Here is a 16,506-nt window from a genome sequence, read left to right as displayed (position 1 = left end):
CCTGTGCCTCCTCCAACTCTAACTCTGCTGTAGCCAGTACCACGTGGTCCTGCAACCTAGTAATAAGGGAGCAGTAGGTCTTGTTCCAGTCCTTCCTGAGGAAATGACAGGAACCTGTCTCGGGGTGCTCCCGAGGATGGATGGGATAGGGCTGGTCAATGAGAATCTGGGTGATGAGGTGGTTGAAAGGAAGAGACTTAGCCCGTCCAGGCGTCTCCTTGCTGATGTACTCGTCATACAGCTTCCTCATCACGCTCCAGATGAGCGCGGGAATGGACACCCAGTGCCCAGTGTAGAAAGAGTAAAGGGCTGTCAGATAATCGCCCCTCCTCTGAATCTTGTGCCCCGCCATGTATATATTCCGGTAAAGGACGGAATCAGTAAACCATAGGTCATCTGGAAGGTATGTCCGGGTGGCGAAAGTCGCGCCACTGGCATGGTGACCTGTGAGGGAAACTGCCATGTCGGCATATGAAGACCTGAATAGCCTCAGATATGTGTCCTGAAGCTCTGGAGGACATCTGTGTGGACAGCGGCAAGAGCGGGCTAAAGTGTTCACTGTAATGGTGATCGGATAGCCATCGATAGAAGTGACCATCTCGGTTATGGTACGCGGCGATAGTCGGAGGTTCTGGTAGAACAACCGAACCAGCCATGGGTAGACCGGCTCTGTAACGGGGGCAAGAATAGCGGCTAGGCCCTTCTGAATAATATCCTGGTAGGCGGATCGGGTCAGCACCAATCGAGAGAAGAAGGCCGTGTTAAACTCTGACTCATGGTCGAGTGTCATGTGTGCATATCGAGGGGTGGACCTATCACGCTGCAGATGAGCTGGCTGAGCTGGCTAAGGTGGTATATGTGAATACTCAGCTCTAGTCTGCGGTGGAGATGGTGATGGAGTGAAAACAGGATGAGCCGTAGAAGTGGATGGTATATGGTCATCCTCAGGCTCATGAGATAGTGAGTGAGGCGGGGTAGCCTATGCTGGCTCCTGCTATGCATAAGAGGGCTCTGCGGGCTCCTCTGTCCGTGGCCTAGTATGGCAGGTGGGCCCATGTTGCCTGTTGGCAACGGTCTTCCTCTTTACCATGGTCTGCACAAAAAAAAAAAAAAAAAAAAAAAAAAAAAAAAAAACTTGCAATGGGAGTTAGTGCCAGAATAAGAAATTTAAAAGCACGAAATAGAATCATGGATGTCAAGTAAAATAAACAAAACAAATATGTCATGAATCTATGCAAGTGGTAGAATATGAAACATGCTAAACAATGTAAGTATGAAATGCATCCAATGTGGAATATCACAGGCATTGGGCATAGATATGATAGCATGAACATAAGATATGATGAATGAAGTGTGTGTGGGAGATCTGTAAAGTTCAATCGATCATAAAAAGAAGTGAGATCGATCACAAAAGTTGGATCGATCGAAAGTAAGTGAGATCGATGTAATACCCCTAATTTTAAAAAGGATAGTCCTGGTATTTTGGTTAATTATTTAATTGTATTTTTAATAATTTAAATTGTGACTTGTCTTAATTATGGCGTTTTAATTTATTTAATTTTTTAGTTAATTGTATTTTTGTATTTGAATTCTTTTAAATGTTTAATTGGTTTTTAAGGTTTAGTTAACTGTTTAATTGTGCATTAAATTTTCATTACATGACTCATTGTTTTAATTGAACTTAAATGTTTTAATTATTTTAACGTGGTTCTGTTTTATTGTTGCACTCATATAGTTACATTAGGTTTACAATTTACATAAGTAGCCGGCGATGATTAAAACCTAGGTTTATATTCTATGGGCCGGGTAAATCAATTAGGGTTTAATGGAACCTAGGATTGGTGACCTATAAATAAACCAGTAATGCTCTGCCTAGGGTTCAAGATTATATTCACGATATAGTAAAGGCAGAAGTAATTTTGGAGAAATCTGGGAAGCAACAAAGAGGGAAGAAACAGAGAGTTCACCGGGGAATTTAGAACGACGTCAGTGTAAGGCAAGTTCTAATCCTAACTCTTTTCCTTAGGCTCGTGTTCTTTGCATCACTAATACAACTCCAGGACTCTATAAAGATTAAAAGTAAATTGGTTTGCATGTCTCTGTTATTTTGTTTAAACTGAACGTAGCTTGGGTTGCACTGGTTGTTTGTGATCTTTTGTATATGACTCGTAAATTAATTCACATAACTAGATGCTTAATTTATGTAAACTGTTATATCAAGAGTTAAATTAGTTTTTAACACTCAGAGAAACATTAATAATACTCTGGTTCACATGGTTGAGTTACTCAGAACAGTGTGTGTTCTTGAAGGGTAAACTGTTTGTTCAAATTTCTTGTTGCATAGATCTTGTTCCGATTGTTGTCGGGGAGTGACTAAAGCATTAAAATATTTCTGGATCACACTAGGATATAATTTTAACCAGTAGTGGCTTTAGAATTTAGGACAGATGCACTAAACGTTGCTGGAGAGGTCACAACTGAAGAAGACGAGCAGATTAGGAGCAGAGGGCCAAAGAGGCGGCTCCCTACAAGGGGGAGCCGGCTCCATCAAGGGTGGAGGCGGCTCCACATAGTGTGGAGCTGGCTCCACTCAAATGGGAGGCGGCTCCCCTTGTGGGGAGGCGTCTCCTTCTTCCTCTGTTGCGTTTTTGACCCTCTGTGTTGATTCCGGGCTGGTTTCTGATGCGACGATTGTGTTTAGGAGCTGTGATTGGGAGTTTTGGGTGAGGTCTATGATCAAATTAAATCTACAGAGGGCTTGACAATTCATAATAAAGCAAGTAATGGTTGTTGTGGGATTATACATAATTTTTAAAGAAAATTAGTAAACTGTCTTGGAGATTGAGGATTTAAATTGCACAACTTTAGGTGTAGCAGTTTATTTGGGAATGGAGTTATGTTTTCTGCATGTTTCTGTAGTGTACTATAAAAATGTAGGACTACAGAATGAATTATATGCCTATCATGGATGAATGATGTATACTTACATTAACTGTTCTATTCACTCCTGAACAACTGGGTAGTATTATAGGATCAGCATGTAAATCTGTAAAATCTGACACGCTTACTTGGATTTAACTAAAGGTTACATATATGATTTGTATTATCAATCATGGAACTGTGTGGAGTAGTGTTAATAGGCTAGTTAAATAACAAAGTTTTAACATGATTAATGTGAAGCAGTTGATGTTTACAATTAAATGTTTGACTATCGATTGTTGGATTTACTATATAATTGATAATTACATTGATTACTGGTGTTGTCAACTGTGGATGTTGGATTACATGCACCGGTATGGGATGGTGGCATGCCTAGGTTTGGATTAGTCTCAAAATACTATATCCTACCTATACGGAATAAGGGAATGGATTTTTAAAATAAATCCTACTTATACTTAAGTCAAAGAAGCTGAACAAGCTGAATGACTAACTGGACTTCTTGGTATCTATGTGAGTCTGTGCAGCTGAACAAGCTGAACGACTAACTGGATTTCTTATGGATGGATTAGGCACGGACTTTAAATATATTTTTATGGTACCGCGATATGAGCTTGAGTCTCAGAGTCGTCGGTTAGGGAGCGTATATGCAATGGGATGAGTAGCTGGATATGAGAGGTTGAGGTATACCCTGTTAGGTCTAGGTACTCATGCCCACCTTTGGGTGCGTTTTTGCATGTTGCCTTCTATTCAGGTTGAGACCCTCTCCATAGTCCAGTGAGAGTCCTATAGTGTGATTATATATATGTACGGACTATTAGCTATTGTTGAGTTGGTTAGAATGTATATGCGTATCGAGTCTCTGCTTAGATCGTAGTAGAATAGGACTTGCATGTGGGCCTGACCTACTCCTTTATTTTTCAGGTGTTCGTCAATTCCAGGGCTAGAGCTTGGACGTGCAGAGTAGATCCAGACACTTACTCCTCTGATAATGTAGGATTTCATTTTATGTTCTAGATTGGGATTTAGTCTTCTATTGGTTAGTTCAGTTTGGATTTTAAGGGGTCCACAAGATGGATTTCCGAGTTGTACAAATATTGGAAGTTTGGAATAATTTATATTAATTTATAAATTGTAAGGATTTTATTTAGTTTTCTTTTCAGCTTTAATATTTATTTCTTAAACTATTTTGTAATCTGTGTTCATTTATATATTAATTGTTTGGTATCCCTTGGATCTGTGCTCGGATCTGATCACCCGTGGCTCTAGAATCGAGGGGTATCACAATCGATCTCACTACTTCGATCGATCGAAGACTTGAGTTCGATCGATCTCTTAAGATCGATCGGAGATACTAGTTCGATTGATCGAACTGTGCGACGATGAAAACCTAAAGGTCACAGATCTGTGACCTTGGAAGCATGGGGCCCACACGAACGTGTTCGTGGGCCCATCAACACAACAAATCAACAATTTCTAACACCCAATCATGGCCCATCCTTCTAAATCGAATCAAAACACAAAAATATATACGCATATATACAAATATACTTCAAGCTTCAACCATGGAGGATTTGATTATGAAAATGACATGGATTCGGCATATAAAGCATAGATACATAAGATTGAAGCTTGCAATCAACTATGGTGCTTCGGATCTTATCGCAACCGAATGAAAGAAGTGGATGCGAAGAGGGGGTGAGATCCAAAATGCAAGAGAGAGAAAGAGAGCCAAAGCTCACTGTGTTTCGCTAGAAAACATGCTGGAGATGATGAAGATGGTTGAGGCTCACAGCGGCGCAGAGAGGGATTGAGGGATAGGGTTTGAAAGGGTTGGATTGATCTAAGGTATCGATTTAGAAACCCTCGGTTCTATTTTTAAAAACATTCCCGATAGAGTTCGATCGATCGAACTCAACTGCAATCAATTGAACTTTGATGAACTCTCTTCAAAGTTTTTTTTTTTCATTAAATGAACACTTAATAATTAAAAATTAATTAAGATATTTTGGGATTTTTGAAAATGTAATAAAATAAAATGAAAATAAAATAAAGTAAAATGAAATAAAATAAAAAATAAAAATGAAAATATTTTTGGATTTTTGAAATTTTGAAAAGTCAAAATAAAGTTAAAATAATGAAATGAAGATTGAGATCGATCGAACTCTTGTTTCGATCAATCAGACAGAGAGCAAAAATATGCAGGTTTTTGGTTCAAAAATTTGGCTAAGTGTTGGAACATGAGATCGATCGAAGGTCTCTTGATCGATCTTGGAGTTGATTCGAACGATGGGATAGAGAGGTGATTTGGATGCAGGTTTCTGCAGGTTGAAAAATTTTCTAAGTGTTGGAAGCAAAGAAGAGTTCGATCGATCGAACTCAAGTTTGAGATCGATCGAACTATGCAGAATGCTTAATAATGACATGAAAGCTTATGCAATCCTCACCAAAGTTTTTTGAAATGCATTTGAACCAAAAACAAGTATCTAGACTTCGTAAGAAATGAAATGAAAGATAGAAATGGGGGAGGAATAGGGTTTTGACACCATACGAATGCTTTTGCTAGTTTTTGATGTCTCTAGTAAGACATTGGGCTCTTTTAGCACGGATCAAAGATCTTATAATGCATCCCCTCCTTGTTGGGGTGATAGATGCTTTAAACTCCACCCAACAAATGGTTCTTTGAAGAACTTGTTAGATTAAGCTCAAAAGAAGTCTTTGGTCCCTTGTCTATGCAATTACAACCTTTGGGCTTCCATGCCCTTTCAAAGCAAGAGTTTGAAACAAGACTTTTAGAATGCAAGGTTGAAGATGATCCTTTGGAAGTTTTGGTTTTACACAAAAGCTCATTTCCTTAGCATTGAAAATTATGACATTCATCTACAACATTAACTTCTCCTTCATATTTGTCAAATGAATTGGGTGTGGGATTAAAGATATTTAACTTCACCTTTATGTGGCCAAATGAAATCTTCATTATCCCCATCCTACAATTGATGTTGGCATTAGCGGTTGCCAAGAAAGGACGGCCAAGGATAACGGGAATTTGGCTCTTAGGATTGGGAACAGGTTCTGTGTCTATGACAACGAAATCAACCGGGAAGAAGAATTTGTCAATCTTTATCAAAACATCCTCAATTATACCCCTAGGCTTCTTAATGGATCGGTCGGCAAGTTGCAAAACTACCGACGTCGGTTTCAATTCACCTAAGCCCAATTTGACATAAACCGAGTATGAAAGAAGGTTAACACTTGATCCTAAGTTAAGAAGCGCCCGATTAATGATATGATCACCAATAATGCATGATATAATGGGTGAACCGGCATCCTTAAACTTTGGAAGAGTGTTATGTTACAAAATTGAGCTTACTTGCTCGGTCAAAACCACTTTTCTTGGTGCTTGGCTCTTGTTCTTCCGCTTTTGGGTGCATAAGTCTTTTAAGAATTTGGCATAAGTCAGAATTTGCTTGATTGCATCTAATAGTGGAAGATTAACTTTCACTTACCTAAACATTTCCATGATTTCATTGGTTTTTGCCTTTTGCTTGTCTTTGAAATGGATCCTTTTAAGGCATCCGGAAATGGAACCTTTGGTTCAAACACTTTTTCAAAAATTTCTTTTGAACTCTCTTCAACACAAGAAGTTCTTAAATCATTTTTCAATAAAACCTTTTGAACATCATTTTTCAAAACTTCTTTTTCAAATACATCTTTTAAAACTTTCTCATTTACAAGATCATGTATATGCAATGAAGAAGGAATGGGATGTGAAACGGGACGGGTAACAACTTGAGGTTGCACTGGTTCACTCTCTTCATTAGACATTCCAACTTGATTGTCCACAATCCTACCACTCCGCAAGGTAGTCACCGCATTAACATGTTCAATGGTGTGGCCTTCCGATGAGGAATGGGTTTCCACAACACATTGTTGCTTAGGTGGGGCATTTATAGGCATCTTTCCCTTCTCTCTTGCATTGAGAGTGCTTGCTATTTACCCTACTTGGGTTTCTAGCTTCGCAATAGATTGAGAGTGAGAATGAAGCAATTGAGTGTTAGCCTCTAAAGTGCCCAAAGCATTCAAAACTTTCTCTTCAAAGGCGGGACTTCTGGTATTACCTTGGGTATAAGATTGGTTGGGAAAATGAGAACTAGCAAATTGATTCCCTTAGGATTGATAGGGTCTATAACCTTGGGATCCTTGGTTTTGAAGTGGAGGTGGAATGTACTTCCCTTGAAAACCGCCTTGGGAAGGGTTTGAGCCCTCTCCTTGGTTTTTCCAAGAGAAATTCGGATGATTCCTCCAACTTGGATTATAATGAGTACCATAAGGATTGTTCCCTTGGTTCACAAAAGCTGTATTGACTTGTTTATTAGGTTCACTTTGCACTTGTCCGTGAAGACAATGAGAAGTAGAATGAAGACCACTAGAACAAGTCATACGTGTTTCATTTGATGCACGATGAGAATGGTTGGGGAAAGAAGATACTTGGTTCGCCGAGTTTTGGTTAATAAAAAATTGATCAAACCTTTGAGACAAAGACTTCATTTCGGCGACTATTTCATTTGAATGGTCGACTTGATGTAAGCCAACACTCTTCCTACCTTGTGAATTTCTAACATTCTCGGATGATAGTGTTCTATGCAAAGAATTTTCACTCATGCTCTCATAGAGACACCACATATCATCCTCATGTCTATCAATGTATGAGCCACCCATGGAAGCGTCAACCATACCCTTATAGTTGTCCGATAAGCTCTCAAAGAAGTATTGAACTAATTGCCATTTGGGCATGTCATGATGTGGACACTTCCTAAGCAATTCATTGAAGCGTTCCCATGCCTCATGAAACGTTTCTCCATCCCCATGTGAAAATTCTAGAATTGAGGTCCTCATGGCATTGGTCTTAGAAACCGGATAGTACTTCTTCAAGAACTCTTGTTGCATTTTTGCCCAAGAAGTGATTGAAAAAGGCCTAAGATTGTTAAACCAATACTTTACCTTGTCTTTTAAAGTGAATGGAAAAAGTTTGAGTCTTAAAACCTCTTCCGGCATGTCTGTATATTTTAAGGTGGAACATACTTCAAGAAACTCATCCAAATGCTTTTAAGGTTCTTCACTTGGAAGTCCATGATAGTTAGGAAGCATTTGAATGGTTTATGGCTTAATTTCATAATGATGTGCTCTAAATGGAGACAATTGGATGTATATAGGTGCATTATACTCATTAGGCACATAATGGTCTCTTAAAGCAAGAGGTGGATTAGCTACTTGAGGTGCAACATGAACACCTTGGTTTTGAATTCCTTGATTGTTGATGGGAGGTTGTGGAGCATACATTGGCCTTGGCATTCCATATGGAACTTGGCCTTGTTGTTGTGGTGGTTGGTGAATGAATGGCCTAGGCATGCCTAATGGTACTTGTATGTTCTCATTGTACACATTGGGATGAAGGATACCTTGTTAGTCTAAGTGACCAATGTCCTCAACATGATTATCATTATGGTCATCCATTGAAAGATTGGCTCTATTTGAACTTCCTCTTCCCCTAGGATTTCTAACGATAGATTCAAGATGCAAATCAAGAGGGGCAAGAGTTGGTCTCAATGAACGACGCCCAGGCATGCACAATACAAAACACAACAAACACAAAGAATGACAAACACTATGCCTTCACAACAATGCAATTAGACTTCTTCCATAAACATTTAATTCATACTCCCATACTTTAACAACAATGATGCAAGACAATTAAAAATAAGCCTCCACACGAGCCGACGATTTAACTAAGGGATTGAGTAAAGAAAATCTCACAAAGGTCCTTTAGCACTTCAACTCCAAATTTTAAAGCTTGGCTTAGCAATTTTAAAATTTTTAGCTTTTTGCTTTCTTTGCTTGGTTGAATTGAATGCTTGATGGCTCATTTACTTGCTTCCTCTCCAACAATGTACCTAGTTAAGTAAGAACAACACAATAAGTAACCAAAAAGTAAAATAAAAATAAAGTAAAGACACCATCAAAAGAGTACTAATCCTAATCAATTCCACAGACCGACGTTGCCAAATCTAACCTCCAAGATTGTGAAAGGCACAATAAATCAAAACAACATGTGAAAGGCACAATAAATCAAAACAAGTCATTAATCCTTTCATTAAGCTCACAATCCAAATACAACACAAGGATAGAGACATATGTTAATTGCATTTAAAAGCTTAGATCATCAAACAACAAGCATAGATTATCCTCCCATTTAATACTACACTACAACTACACTTCATCTACACTACTAGCATGAAAACAAACTAAGGGAGAGGCACAATCCATTAAGAGATAAGCATGAATCACAAAAGCATTCCTTTAACCACTATGTTTTGATAATCTCTAAATCTATAGCATCAATACACATAAACATGCATTAATAAAACAAAATCTAGAGACAAGCACATGAACATCAATTCTAGCATACATAGACATATGGATAGAATGAAATCATCAATTAGAAGCATTAAACCACATAAATCATCGAATAAATAAGATCTATATATATCAAAGTGTCAAAACATCAATTACAACACTAATCCCTCAATAATACACAAGATTAAGATATAGAAAGCATGCTTGGGGCTAACTCTAGCCCCAAGAGGATATCTAGCCACTCATGGTGATGATGCTCCAACCCTCAAGGGCTAATTCCATGGTTGAAATCAGCTCCTTGTTGATGAAGAGTCTCTAGTGGTGTCTTTAGCCTCTTCTTCCTCTCTAAGAAATGATATGAAAATAATGTTGGCTCCCCCTTATAAAATCAATCCTTATCCTTATATAGGTAGGTCAAAATAACACCCAAAATGAGCTGGGGTCGTGCACACAATATTCCCTAATGATTAGATAAAGGACAACTTTCAATGAGATGGAATTTTAACTTTTTCGCACTGGAGGAAGTTCGATCGATCGAACCTCGAACTTGGATAGATCGAAAGTAAGTGAGATCGATCGAACTTAGGATGGATCGATCCAACTGGCTGAGCTTTTTGGAAAAAGACAAATCCGAGATATTTATGGGAGATATTTATGGGAAAAGGACAAAAGTGGTTAGTGGGTGGTACAGCTGTGGATAGGATCAATCATTTGAATAAGGACAAAAGTGTTCGATCGATCGAAGGATGGTGTTGGATCGATCGAACTTTTGGAACTTTATATTGTTGGGTCAAGGCTTGGATCTATTTTGAAGTGCTGAGATCGATCATTGTTTGATCGATCGAACCTTGAACTTGAATCGATCGAACTTTGTTGCTTGCCACTTTTGGCTTCATTTGCTTCCTTCTTTCTCCACTTTGCTCATTTCTTTGTTTAATCCCAGAATTGCTTCAATTAAGCTCTTATTTGGCTAAGTTAGCTTATTTTCGGGATCAGTGCCTAAAAAAGGAAATAATACGAAATCAATCTAAAATGGTAAAGTAAGATAGATAAAGGTACTAGAATACCTAAGCTTAAGGGGTTTAAATACGCATTTTTTAATGCTCATCAGTGACTGAGTGCATCCGCCACCACATTCGCTTTCCCTAGATGGTACTAAATAGAGAAGTGATAGTCTTTCACAAACTCTAACCATCTGCACTATCTCATATTCAGCTCTCGCTGAGTGAACAAATACTGCAGGGTCTTGTGATCGCTAAATAATCTAAAGGACTCACCCAACAGATAATGCCTCCAAATACGTAAGGCAAAGACCACAGCTGCCCACTCCAAATCATGCGTTGGATAATTAAGCTCGTAAGGTTTAAGCTTACGAGATCCATACGAAATTGGTCGCTCCTCCTGCATCAAAACACATCCAAGACCCTGCAAAGAAGCATCCATGTAGACAAGATACTCTATCCTACTCTATGGGGTAGACAAAACCGGTGTAGAAGTCAACTTATTCTTCAGCTCATCAAAAGTTTTCTGACAATGCTCATCCTACACGAACCGTACACCCTTTTTAGTCAAATGAGTGAGTGGTCCGATTATCTTGGAGAACCCTTGGATGAACCTCCGATAATATCCTGCCAATTCGAAGAAACTCCGAATCTCGGTAGGTGAAGTAGGCTATCCCCACTCACCCACTGCTAAAACTTTGGCTGAATCTACCACTATTCCCCTTTCTGACACCACGTGACCCAGAAACTTTATTTCCCGTTGCCAAAATTCACATTTCTCGAATTTGGCATATAACTGGTGTTCATAAAGCGTCTGCAACACAATCCGAAGATGTCTAGCATGATCGTCCTCAGACCTAGATTAGATCAAGATATCATTAATGAAAATAATGACAAACTGATCCAAATAAGCCCTGAAGACTCTGTTCATTAAATCCATGAAGACTGCTAGTGTGTTAGTCAGCCCGAACGGCATCACACGAAACTCATAAGATCCATATCTATTGAGAAATACGGTTCTTGGAACATCCTGCTCCCGAACTCGAAGTTGATGATATCCAAAACGCAGATCAATCTTAGAGAAGTATGTAGCTCCCTTCAACTGATCAAAAAGATCATCAATTCTGGGCAAAGGGTACTTATTCTGAATAGTAACCTTGTTCAACTCCCTGTAATCTATACACATGCGAAGTAAACCATCCTTCTTCTTCATAAACAAAACCGGTGCTCCCCAGGGTGAAGTACTCCTACAAATAAAACCCTGACTAAGTAATTGCTGAATCTGATCCCTCAGCTCTCGCATCTCCACTGGTGCCATCCTATACGGTACCTTAGCAATAGACGTAGTGCCTAGAGCTAAGTTAATCACAAAGTCAATCTCGCGACTAAGTGGCAATCCTGGAATCTCCTGAAATATATCCAGAAAGTCTTGTACAATTGGTATGCTATCCAATGATACAGTAGTCCCTTCCTCTGTTTCCTCTTCCATATGGAACAAATAAGTGATAGTGACCCCGTTAGAACGTGACATAGCAACGACGTACACATCCTGACTAGGTATGGTGAACACAATAGACCTATCCAAAATAATTAACTTGGGCATGGTAGTGAGATAATCAGTCCATCCCAAGTAACACAGTATAAATGTGTACATGTCCAGGACCACTAGATTGGCTAGAAATCTAAGCCTGCAAATATCTAGTGTCACCAAATAAACTATCCAAACTAGAATGCTGAATACTCCGGTGAGCAAAACACGAAAAGTATACAAAATACTCCGAAACTACTCCCTTTTAGATTATCATGCTATCCTGGGAGTTCCTCCTTCGAAAACAAACCTACCATATTGATTTACACAAGTTCTTTTATAAGCCTCTTGGTAATCGTCCCGTCTTAACACAACGTCCATACAAGCAAATATTTGTTTGCCTATCCAAAAACCAATCACTCTATTGTGATAATTATTTATTATCACGACATACACATTCCAATACAGTTTAATAAAACCATATGTGTATAAATCACAAAAATGCTATCACAAAACACAATAAAAATAATCAAAACCGCTAGTTTACTTTATTAAGAACTTTTCCAAACCATAAACTGTCAAACGAATAATCGTAAGTTATTCTTTAACATAATACTAGTATACGTGATTAAATCCGTACTACACTTTTACTAATACCTCCTCTACTACTAGTAATTAAAATTACTCTTAGAAGAGCCTTCATCCTTTAACACCGGTGCCCTCTATCTTGGATGCTCCGTATCTCCTCCATTCTGATCTTCTTCCAGGTCTTCCTCTCCGCTTGGCTCAGCTTTGATTACCACCAAAGTTGTGTTAGGTCCACAGTATGGTGGCCAATATCGCACACCAAAAACCTTCCTTGACTTATACTCCGAAGCAACACCTAGTGGAACCAATTCCTTAGTCTCTAATTCTGCCTTCGTAGAGGAATTGTCTGAGTAATCTTCTTCTTCCTTAGGTCCTTCTTTGCTTTCATCGCGGACCACATCCTTCTCCTAGTGCCAAACATTCTGAAATTACGAAATAAGATTGACATTAGTACGTTCTAAGCGAACTGTAAAGTAATACAATGAATCCTAAACTTAAGCTCTAATCAAGAGAAAACACTACGCGGAAGTCTTAATACGAAATACCCTAGAGACACTTGAACCTGGAGTACTCTGATACCGACTGTGATACCTCTCGGATCCGAGACACGGGTTAATCAGGCCTAAGCCCAAACCCGAGGGAATATCAAACAATTAAAGTATTTAAAACAAACATGGATTACAAAATGAATTAAGAAAGAAATAAATAAAGTTGAAAGAATTTCTAAAATATAATCCTTTAAAATTAAATACTTAAAATCCACAACCTCCAATAATTAACAACTCGGGAATCCATCTCTAGTGGACCCCTAATAAAAATCCAAACTGAAATGAAACTACTAAAATAACATCCAAAGTTAAACCATGGAGAGAAGTCACTACAAGAAAAATAGTTTTTTACCACGTACTTTTTACCACGGTTTTAAAATAACCGTGGTAAAAGACCATTACTACCACGGTTTTAAAATAACCGTAGTAGAAAGTATATATTTTACCACGGTTATTTTAAAACCGTGGTTGAAGTTTCTTCCACCGTTAATGAAAAACCGTGATAGTAATTATATTTTTTACCACGGTTATAAAAGAACCGTGGTAGAAAGTGCATTTATTTCACCACGATTTTCCATTAACCGTGATAGAAAGTGCTCTTTCTACCACGGTTACTAAGAAACCGTGGTAGTAAGAAAGTGAATTTAATTTCGTTAAGCGCGGGTCTTATTACCGCTAGCTTCTTAAAAATATATATATATTTTATATACAAAAATAAATATAGTCACACACATATAGACCACACACGCATACAATTAGGGCAAATCATTTCAGCCTCCCAAATCGCCTCTGTCTCTTTTTTCGTTCTCATCATTTCAGCCTCCCAAATCGCCTCCATCTGTATTCTCGTTCTCAACTCTGAACTTGCCCTCTCTCTGTCTCTGCAACTGCAAACTACAAAATCTAAAAGAATCAGAACCCATATCGACATATCATTTCAAATTGTTCAAAAAATCAAAACCTATATCCTTCAGTTTCTAAATCCCGCTGTTCCAGTTTGATCGGGTTCGCCGTTCGCAAGCTTCAGCCTCTGGCCCGCTATGTCTTAACTCTCAAGCCCTCTTTCTGCAATTGCTAACTTGTATGTATGGGTTTTGTTTTAATTTTTTTTTTTCTCTAAATCTGTGACGACCCTGGTTTTTAGGCCAGCGTGTCCTGTGATGAACCGTAAGGATGATCCGATAACAGATCCGAAATGCGGAAGCGAAAACAGAAAACAAGACTCTAAGAAGTCAAAGTAACCTTCCATGAGGTCGTGAAACTCAATGAGAACTGATGCGGAAGCAAAAGATCAAAAATATGACAAATAAGCCCCCGGGGGCAAAATAGTCATTTTTAAAAAATATGGATTCGGGTGCCACCGAGCACACCGCTAGAAAGACAACAAAAAAATCATTAGGATGGACTCAAAAATCGCATGATTCGGAGTCCGGACGAAGGAGAAACGACCTGACGAAGAAAAACGAGCACTTAAGGCAAAAAGGGTAAACTGGTAATTATCTAGGAAGATCCGGGTGCAACCGAGCACAACGTTGGAAAGACAGCGAAAAATTAGTCATGTTCAAAAAAAAGTTCACTCGATTTAGAGTCCGGACGAGGGAGAAACGAGGGTTTGAAGTTGAGACGTCGCGGAGGCCCGACGAAGGCCATGGGCCACATGGCGCCCATGCCAGCACCCAATGGCATGCACAAGCTGACAGCAAGAAAAAAAAATATGAGATTCCAGAACTGAGGCTTGAAACGGAGGCTAAGACGAGTTTTTCTAGGAAAAACACGAAGAAGAAACTCCCCCTAAAATCGGGTTTTCTACCCGACATTGCGGACGGAATCGAAAAAAACTCACTGTGAAATCCCCAAAATGCCACTAGATCAGAACTAGACACGAGGGCAAAAAGCTGCTACAGGATCTGTCTACATCTTAGATCAAAAAAAGGCAAGAAGATGAATTTTTCTGGAAAAACACAAAGAAGAAACCCCCCTCAAAATTGAGTTTTTTACGTGATATGTAAGAGAATTCAAACAAAACACAATGTAGAATACCCGAAATGCCCCTCCATGAAATTTGGTCATGGAGGTCCAGAAAGCTCTCCTATTTGCGATAGATTTCCGATACCAAGACGATGTTTTTTGGAAAAATATAAAGAAGAAACCTCTCTTAAAATCACGTTTTCTAAGCAACCATCTCAAAAGAAGAAAATAAAACTGATGTGAAAAGTCTATAATGCCCCTAGAATAGATTATGCAACAAAATTGAAAAATGATTCTATAGGAGGCTCAAATCACAAAGGAAAGGGTTTTTCCCAGAAACGATCATGCACGCAGACGTAAATGGTGATTTTGAGTGCGCAGGAATGGTCCGCGGCTCCCGGAAATGGCCGAGTCAAAATCCGACCCCCCAACGGCCAAAAAGCCGAAAATGAACTTGAAATGGAAAATATGGAAACCAAAATTAGGAAATGGTTTCAAATGACCGTTTGGCCCTTAGCCACACTTCATACAAGATAAATGAGATCTAATGGAGGTGCCGGAACACACTTTGCACCACCCGATTTGAAAATGAACCATTAAAGGCTCGGATTTTACTATTTAGTCCAAAAATACAATATGTGAACTAAAATGCAAAAATGAAAACTAAATGGTGTTTGGCCCTTGGCCACACCTCACATATGACAAATGAATGCTAAATGATGAATTACATACACAATGCACGCACCGATGCAAAAATGACATAATATCTCATGAATTTTCAATATTTCCATAATGAAGTTTTTAAGTAAAAGTGCATAACATACATAATATATGATATTGGCCTCCGGCCTCATTACATACACATCAAAAGAGTGTCAAAAGGTGCACTTAAGTGCACATTACATGGCTTAAACAATAAGTATAAGTTTTGTCAAAATAAACAAAAGTAAACATGATATGCTACCATGTGCATATTCAATGTCATCAAAAATACTTCAAGACTTCTAGCATGTCTAAGGTTCTAAAGCAACTTCAAATGGTCCACAATTAATATATATTAGTAAACAAGCCATAGCCAATACAAATATTAAGTTAAAATCTTAATTAAGCTAATAGGACCACAAAATAGATTTTAATTAATTCTTTTAATTAAAATCTCTAGATTTTCAAACTTAACCAAATGCTCTCAATTTAACATATCTTAGAGAACATGCTAAGGACTAATGTAATATCACATTACAAGTTTATTTCATTCAATTTATGACCATGTGAATTAAACTTTCACTAAAGTTAAATATAAAATAAAAGTTGCAATTCTCATGCAATTAATCCCAATTTAATATATGTGAACAACCATACCAAAGCCTAATTTTCTAGCATGCCACAATTCAATTCCAAGTTGTATATCACCATGAGGATTAAATCTTCAACAAGGAAATTAATTAAATAAAAGGTTTCAAAACCTCACTGAATATTCTAAATCAAATATATGTGAAGCTATATAGCATGTAGATCAAGAATA

General features: G+C 38.3%; 1 pseudogene; it reads left to right on the top strand.

The window, feature by feature from the left end:
• Positions 1-7,729: 7,729 nt before the first annotated feature.
• On the top strand, positions 7,730-7,828 carry LOC132297919 (small nucleolar RNA R71; annotated as a pseudogene).
• Positions 7,829-16,506: the final 8,678 nt, after the last annotated feature.

Source organism: Cornus florida, unplaced genomic scaffold (assembly GCF_030987335.1).
Source record: "Cornus florida cultivar Cherokee Brave unplaced genomic scaffold, ASM3098733v1 CherokeeBrave_3.0.0_Hap2_Chr02, whole genome shotgun sequence".
In the NCBI taxonomy this organism is placed as follows: domain Eukaryota; kingdom Viridiplantae; phylum Streptophyta; class Magnoliopsida; order Cornales; family Cornaceae; genus Cornus; species Cornus florida.
The sequence above is the reverse complement of the archived record's forward strand: the minus strand, read 5'-3'. Positions and strand labels throughout refer to the sequence as shown.